A 9,149-nucleotide genomic window follows, 5' to 3' on the forward strand; every position below is an offset into this window, starting at 1 on the left:
CCCGGCCGCCAGCTGGGACCCAGCACAGGGAGAGGGGACAGAGGGGGCACAGGGGGAAAAGCAAGAGGTGAAAATGGCAGCCGAGGGGGGAAAGAGATCAAAATGCAGCCTAGACCTACACAAGCAGCAATCTATGTATCTAAATATCCATATTCATCTTACTATACAACTATGCACATCTATAAATATATCATGCTTATGTGATAAATAGGGGTGATTCGTGCTGATAAAATTGAAACACTAATCAATATTTGGCGAGAGCAAAACGGTTAAAAAGGTAAAAAGCTAGGAAAGCGGAGGGGAAGGGTCCGCCCCCCCATTATTGTCTGCAGATGTTCACGGCAGGAAAGGAGTCAGATAAAGCTTGCTAAAATTAACTGAAAGAGGGAAAACTTGGGTGGAAATCAGAAATATGTTAATTTACGAGATTTATTATATTGGCTCATATAATTTTGGTTTTGGCATATATGATAGTAGCTTGGTGCGCATGTGTAACCCAAAGGTGAAATAAAGGACACCTGAGGAAGAGGAGCGGCCTTCATCTGGACGACCCCCGAAGAATGGTGCGACCCCCAAAAAGATGGTGGCGCATGCGCGGTGAAAATCAAGATGAGGGCGGAGGCACCAGTGTGATGAATCGGAAATAGGAGGGAATGCTGATAATAGCCAGTATAAAGGGGGGAATTTTGGGCTTGGCAAGCTTGTACGTGAGGTGGCAGGGGTCCCAAGGCCCTCGTGCTCCGTACCCCGCGGTAATTTTGCTTATACGTCATTCCCCGAACCAGACTATATTTTATTATAACCAAATTATACTGCCCATTTATTGAATGTAACTATTTCATTTAAATTTTATTAAAATTAATGTTACATTTAATTTTGTTTGACCTTTTATTTGTGATTAGATAATTGGGCAAACATAACACCTATAACTATATATATATACATTTAACTGTACAGATTTTAAAATACAGCTATAAAGACATTAATTACTATATGGCTATATAAGTAGAACTACAGACATCTCTAAACATATCAATAAACAGAGGGATTCCACCTGCCTGATGGTCAAAGGCTCTCCCTCTGATCCTTCTTCTCAGTGCAGGGCAGCACTCCTGGCGAGGCAGATCTGGTGGAAATCTGGGAAGCAAAGGGAACACTGGGTCAATATTGGCCTTTGTGCATCTTTCCATTTTGAAGTAATTGGCAACCTACCAAAGACTGTAAAAGATGGCCTGAAAGGCAGACTCTCACTTGGCAATTTGAAGCCTGCTCTTTAAAGAACAGGGATCCTTTCAAGCATTCAAAACTCTGTAAAGTATTGAAATACTTCGGTAAAGCCTCAGCACTAGCAAAGGGCACCCATGAGAGCTTGAAACACAGACAATCCCAGCTGCCACAAATCAGCCCAGCCTTGTTCTTTCTCTGTGCTGATAGAGACCTCAGTCCTCACTGAAGTGGCTGAAGCTGAAGGCTGCTGGGAGCTGAGTTATGAACCAAATTGGGACACCCATCTTGGTGACACAAGTCCCACAAGGTCAGCTTTATTCCCTGTTCTCTTGCCACAGCAGAGGACTCAGTGTCAGAGCCTCTGGAGAAGCGTGGAGGGCAGTGCTCAGCGAGGTTGTGCCAGTGCAGGATTTGAACTAAAGGCACCAGGAAGCACCAGCCCTGCAGACAGGAGCTCAACTCTGCTCATCTCCCTTGCTGCCAGAGGCAGGCTCAGAGCAGCCATCTCACACCTCTCTAAACCAGTGGGGGCTCTGTCCTTACCAAGCTCCTTGGGCTCCTGGGAATTGTTCCCACAGCTCTCTGTGCCAGGCAAAGCTCCCTCTGCTGCAGCTCTGTCCACAGGCTTGCCTCCTGAAGACTCAGGGGCAACATCAGTATTCCCCTTGAAAGAGAAACAGAAAGGAAGAAACCCTTCTCACCAGTTACACAAAACACCTGGTCCAACAACTCCATGGCTCTCGCTCTTAATCCCCTGTCCCTAACAAGAACTCTGGGCTCCAAAGCCTTTCAAGAGTCAAAACAATTTCACTTGTCAAACACAGTCCAAAGGCTGTCAAAGCTGACGGTGTTGAACATGGGGGTGACACTGAACACATGGAATGGCTGCTAAGGAAGGAGTCCTGCCAGCTCCTGGCACAGGGATGTGCTCCTCCCTCCACAGCCCTGAGCACAGCAGTCTCATCCAGGCTGCAGCTTGGCAGGGACTGCATGGAACACACATCTCTTCCCACCGAGCTGCCCAAGAGCAAGGTGACTGAGCTCTGCAACATGGACAGCAAGACTGGCCAGTTCGCCCAGCTGAGCATTTCCCAGATGGAGACTGGGCTGCAGGCACCAGGTTACTGAGAGGACAAAAAAGCTGCAGCTCCAGCCCAGCCCCATACACGGCTCTGGGAGCGCCCACACGCACGGCAGGGCTCACACAGCAGCAGCAGCTGCAGCCCAGCCCTTGCTCTGCCTTGGCCTTCCCACCCAAAAGAAGCACATCTGCTGCTGGAACAGGCACCTCTCACATGCCCCTCCCTGCACGGGACACTTGGCCTTCAGTGGCAAATCTCCAAACACTCTTCTCTTCTTTCCCACCAAACAAAGCCTCTTAGAACCTACAAAGCTTCCACTTCCTCACCACAAATGCCCCTGCACAAGAGATTCTTCCCAGTAGAAGGAACACCCAAACCTGTCAAACACCTTTCACCCTCATTTAAGGACTATCCCCCTTTTTCATTCCCTCTTCTTCTGGAAATCTTTTTTCACTAAGCAAACCTCCCCTGTCCATTCACAGCTGAACTCAAGAAGCCTTTGCTTCTCAGCCATGCAACAACATTCAAAAGCTCTCAGTCCACTCCTCTCATCCCTGTCCAATGCAGTTACTTGAGCAGAGGGAGACTTTTCAGGCAGGGATCTCCTGCTCTCCCGAATAATTTCCTCAACAGCAAGGCCCAGATCCACTGGTGGTGATTCCTCTTCCTCAGGTGCATTCTGTGCTGAGCTGGAGGCCATTGATGCTGCACAACCTGCACTGCCAGCTGGAGAACTGGGGGCTGAAGTGTCTGGGGGGGCTGCAAGAATCCAAACACATTGGTCAGGCTCCACAATGTGGCTTTGGGAGACAGAGTCTAGTGCTGCCTTGCATCAAACACCACAGGAAACACACAGAAAACTCTATTCCAGAAATGTATTCAACTTCTTCTTCTTCAAAAGTATTTCATCTAATTGATGTGTACATATATTAAAGTATGGGTTGTAAAATTGATCTACACACACACACACACTAATTGATCTACACACACTACTGCCTCACCTGATCTCCAGCTGCACATCTCTTCCTCATGGTCATTATTTCTCAGTGTTTGACCTGGTGTGCCCTCTCACAAGGACTCTATTGCTCCCAGTCTGTACAGCTTTTAACTGCTTTTTCTAGGAATTCTGAATGTGCTCAACAATCCGTCTGGCTGTTTCCACAGTAGATCCTAAGGAGCTCAGCGAAAGCTCAGCCCTTTGGCAGCTGCTTTGGAAACTGAAGGCATTTTCTGCTGAGATGATGATGACTCCTCATTTCAGTTTATGATGGCTCATGACTCTCCAGCCCAGGCCCTCAGTCCTCAAAACCTACTAAGCTTCTGATTGAACAAAGGGCTGCAGTCACTTTGTTGAGGATTTTATTTAGGAGTCTCTGAGGAAGTAAAGAAGGAACAAGGCAGAGCTGGAAAAAGGCAGCTATGTGTGTTGGATTTGGCACAGCTTGGTTTTTGGTAGTGGGGGAGGGCCATGCGGGCAGCTCCTGCGGAAGGCTGCTAGAAGCTTCCATCATGTCCAACAGAGCCGGCCTCTGATGGCTCTGAAGAGGGACATGCTACTGGACAAATGAGAGAGGCTGTAATGCCTCTGTGATGACATATTTAAGAGCAAAATCAAAAGAGCCGATGTGCAGTTTCTTCCCAGGGGTGGCAAGACACTGTTGCCAGGGCCATCCAGGTGCAGCAGGTGGCGATGCACTGCCATAGCTGCTGCCATGCCGGCACCTGCGGTGAACCTTGTCTGCCTGGCCACTCCTAGCCAGCCACACTGCGGACAGAAGGGCAGGTGCGATGGCGGCAGCTTCTCCTTCCCAGCATCCACATAAAGAGAGGCGTTAAATAGCGCCAGCATCGCAGAGGCCGCCGCTACCTGCGCGACGGTGGTGGGGGCGCCTGGCCGGTAATGGAAACACGATGAGCGACTCCATGGAGCAGAACCTAGAGAGATCAACATTTTGGCGCTGCGCAATCCTAAAAGAATCTTTGAATTAGTGGAACTTTTTGGCAGTGGTACCTAGGAGGTGTAAGACCGTGTCTGGACGGGCTGTTTAGGTCCAGTCTGGCTAGCTGTGGACCCTAGCCCACATGATCTTACCCGGATGAAAGCAAAAGACGAGAAGCGGTCTTCCCCACGTGGGAATGAATGTCCTCTGCTTATTGTCTTGAGAACCAGCAGATGGAAAAACCCACATGGGAAGAGGGTGATTGCTCATGGCAGGAGACTTTTATATGAGGGGAAGGGGGGGAGGAGGGGGTCCCCAGCCAATGGGTACCAGTAAGAAGGAGCGAGGGGAAGGAATGATCAGGGAATCCTCCCCCAGGGGGTATTGGGGAGAGGGGGGGGTGAGGGAGAGACTGTGTGATGGAAGAGGGGAATAACAAACCATGTGATAGACCATAAACGATTCAGTGGAATGTAAAGACTACTGAGGGCAAATCTCAAATCACGCACTGCAAAACAGCAATACAACAAGGAGGAGCAGTTTTTCTTCTAGTCAGAGAAAAAGAAGAAGAGAGGATATGTGAGGACAAAACAACATGGCAACACCTAAGTCAGTAGAACAATAAGGATATGAATAAAGGTACAGAATCCACTGGGCCGTAATCCTGTGGGGTGCCACTTGAGTTTTTGGAGGTCACAGTCTCACTTTTATCCCAACTGCATTTTGCCCCCTTCCTTTCCCTTTGGCTGAGGTAGTAAGAAAGTAGAGACTTCCCAATCTGCTTACTCAATTTAATGCATATTCCCCCTCATCAAGCATTGTATGACCATTAAAATGATCTTTAAGCCCAACCTGGGCTGAGGGCATGGTCCTGTGTTGAGATCAGCTGCCTGAGCTGTCTGTTCTGCCTTTGGGTTCTCCTCTGTGGTGGTGGTGTAAGTTTATCATGGTTGGTTCTGTTACCCCTATGCAGATGGTTTGTCCCTGAATCCTATCTTCCCACCTCCCTTGTCCATCTCCCCAAAGACCTGCCCTTTGTTCCAGGCTCTTCCACCTCCATCACTGTAACCCTGTCCTCCTCCCTTGTCTGTCAGTATAAACCCGCCTTTGCTTCCAGATCTTTCCCTGTCAATCCTGTATCCCCTGAGACCCAACTGGTTCATTCAAAACTGTTCTCCTATTGGTTTGAGCACTGTATTCCCCACATTATGCTCCTCCCCAGGTTCCTTGCAATTGGACAAAGTTTGTAACCTCCCCTCGTACCCTCCCCCATATATAAGTTGGTGCACAGTTTTGTTCTGTATTTTTCTGTTCCTGACCATTCTCCTGGAATAAACCTCCTTGAGAAAAGATATGGAAGACCCCTCTCTGTTCTTTGTCCCGATCCTTGGTGCAGCTACAGTGCTTTGGGGGAGCAGCCTCACTGCTGCAGCTTTACAGCATCCCTGCTATGTCACCACCTAGGCCAATCCAGGCAAGGGGCAGCCGGTCTCGGTGCAGTCCAGGAAGGGGCTAGCTACAAGTTAACCTGGCACTCTCATCACTCCTGCCCTGCAGGGAGAAAGCATTGCCCAAAGACTGTGATGGAAATAACAATTTATTTCCTTTTCCTTCAATGAAGATTTATGAGAGCCCTGCTAGAGTTGCCAGTGGGTTGGCCTCTTGCAAGGCTGGGGAGAGTCCTGGGGGCTGGGGACCCTTCTCTTAACAGGGTGCAAAGATCCCCATGGCAACTGGTCCCAGCCCAGGACAGGGGTGGAGGGGCTGAAGCTGCTGCCCTGGGCAGAGGGATCTACCACTGTCACCACCTCCTGCCATGGTTCCTCCTGGGGCTGGTCCCACTCCATGGGGACAGGCACAGGTGGGGGGTGGCTGGCACCCCCAGGGAAAGCAGCCTCCGATGTGCCAGCTTCCTCCTCCACATCACAGACTTTGGGGTCATGGGCAGGAGCCCCCATCCAAGAGATGCTAGTCTGGGAGCTGCTGGGGCTGCTAGAGCTGGAGCTGGAGCTGAAGCTGGAGCTGGAGCTGGAGCTGGAACTGGCTCTGGAGTTGGCAGTGGTCACAGGGACATTGTTCTCATCCCTGGTGGCACCAGAGCACAGCAGCCTCTGGGCCTCCTCGCTGCACTGGCCCACGATGATGCTGATGATGCCATGCACCAGTGGAGCCGTGTGCTGCTCGAGGACAGGCTGCAGCCCCTGGACCAACACCTCGGCGTTCAGCCCCTTGACGCACAGGTCGTGCAGGATGGAGCTCTCTGCGGCCTCAACCAGCCACCACCAGCGCCGGAATATCCCCTCCAGCCTCCGGCGCAGCCAGGGCCGCACGGGCTCCAGCAGCTGCGGCTGTCCACGGAAAAGTCCGGCCCATACCTCGGGCAGGAGGCCACCCGGGAACTCCAGCCCTGAGGGGCCCTGCTCAGGTGGGGACAGTGTCCCCTGTGGAGCAGCGGGACAGGACACCACAGGGCCACAGGGGCTGTTCTCATCCAGGTGGCCGGGAGCTCTCCCTGCCTGGCCGGTGGCCACTGGCAGCTGCTCTGGGGCGGTGCTGGCCGTGTCCAGATGCTCGTCCGTGTGCTCAGAAAGCCTGACGGTCTCTATCGGTGTCCTGCAGAGCGGGCACGAGGGATTTCTGTGTGCCCACCGCAGGATGCAGCCCAGGCAGAAGCGGTGGTGACAGGGCAGAGCAGAAGTCACATCCTTCCAAGAGTCCTGGCAGATGGGGCAGTCGCCGTCTGGCTCTGTGGCCATACCAGGAGTGGTGGCTCCGGGACTGGCACCAAGATCTGCCAGGAACAGGCCCTGCCCAGCACCAGAGAGGCCTGGCTTGATCCTCTTGGCCTTGTCAGCTCACTCAGTGGAGTTCAGGCCGGCACAGGGACATGGGGGCTGGTCTCATCCTCGTCTCTGGGAGCTCTCCCTGCTGAGCTCCTGGCCACTGGCAGCTGCTCAGGGGCTGTGATGACAATTTCCAGAGACTCTCCTGCGTTGTCAGAAAACCTGACAGTCTCTACTGCTCCTCTGCAGAGTGGGCACACAGGATTTATCTGTGCCCACTGCAGGATGCAGCCCCGGCAGAACTGGTGGCCACAGGGCTGAGCAGAAACCACCTCATCCCAGCTGTCCTGGCAGATGGCACAGTTGCCACACATCTCTGTGGCCATACTTGGTCTCTCATGGGGAGAGCTGAGGATCAGGAACTGTTCTCTGTTGCTGGTGTCACACCCTGCAGGAGAGGGGAGGAAGGAATGGCCAGGCTGCTGGAGAAGGACACCCCCCATGGCCACCCTGGGGGGATGTTTCCCTGGGGGGATGTTTTCCTGCACAGCTCACACTCTGCTGTGAGCACCCACAGTGCCTGGCTGCCCCAGCCAGGCAGGGCTGGGGAAACCCTGCTGGTTGCTCTGGGACTGGCACTGGGACCTGCCAAGAACAGGCACCACTCAGCACTAGAGAAACCTGGATCGATCCTCCTCACCTCACAGTCACGCTTGGTAGGAGTTCAGGCCAGAGCTTGACTGGCACCATCTCTGCCCATGTCTGAATACAAGCTGGGAGGGATGAGATGTCACAATCTGCCTCTCGGTGATGTCACCCTCCCTCAAAAGATGGTGTCCCCACCAGTGCATGTTGTCAGGAGAAAGATGGAAATATTTTTTCTTGTTTTCAACTTATCTGTATTGCTCTGCCTTGGCCACCTGCATCCGTGTCCATAGCCCTGTGTCTCATCCCCACTGTTGGTGTAAAAAGCTTGAAAGCATATAATTCTGTGCAGCACTGTGGTACAAACCTTCTCTTCTAGAACATGCCCCTTTTTGTATTCTGTAGATTAATTATGTGTTTTTTACAGAATACATGGGGGGGTTTTTTCTTAAGGTTTTTGGGAGAACTCTCAGGTTTTTTTTTTATCTGCATTTTACATCCAGCATTTATACAGATTTTACTTATTATTTCTTTTTAAATACTTAGAGAACAAATATCCAATGATTTTTTACTCCTTTGGGATATTGTGATTAATATTCTTAGAAAGAAAACCTTGTTGAACAAGTGTGAAAACACAGAGAGAAGGAAAATAGCATAGAAGTCTTTTAAAACAGGACATATAATGAGGACTGCAGAACTGAGTAATTCCTCTGAGGGCGACTTCTTCAAGAACTGCCAAGATACTTCCTTAAATCAAGAGAAATGTGACCTGCAGCCATGCAAAGTACAGCCAAAGCAAATGAAAACCCTTTGGAAAAAAGGGAATTTTGCCAGTGACATCAATCTGTCTGGATAACTGAGGGATGCCCATTGTCCTTGCACTGCATTCCTCAATAGTTCCAGTGTGAATGCAAATTTCTCCTAATTTCTGTGAAGTGAATAAGCAGCTGCAGTTTCTTTACCATTAACTTCAGCTCTTAGGGGAATTGTAATTATTTTTGTAGCTGAGCATGACTTGAGTTTCCCAAATCTTTTACAAAGCAGAAAGGAACCACACAGTTACTTGTGCTGATGTTAAGGAAGGGTTTCCTGAAAGCAGGTGTATGAGAGCATTGCATATAAAACTTCCATGTTCCAGAATGCATGAGTGCACTTAGAATAAAATATATGACAATAGCAAAGCATCAGAACAGGATAAAAAGAAATTACTAGACAGGAAGTGATGGAGAAAAAAAAAGACATTTCTGATACATGTGCATGCACTTGCTAAATGCATTTGCTAAAATGCTAAAACAGAAAAAGAAGGGCAGAGATAATAAGGAATAAAGATTTTTAAATTGCACTGTGCAGAAGAGACACACAGAGAACCACTGTGGCCCACCTAGCCCAGCCTGCACCGTGGCATCTCCAGCACTGGAGGGACTGATAAAAGACTGAGTGAGCTGAGCTACAGCCCACAAAGGGGACTTTCT

Source organism: Onychostruthus taczanowskii, unplaced genomic scaffold, assembly GCF_017590055.1.
Source record: "Onychostruthus taczanowskii isolate IOZ18803 unplaced genomic scaffold, ASM1759005v1 scaffold343, whole genome shotgun sequence".
NCBI lineage: Eukaryota > Metazoa > Chordata > Aves > Passeriformes > Passeridae > Onychostruthus > Onychostruthus taczanowskii.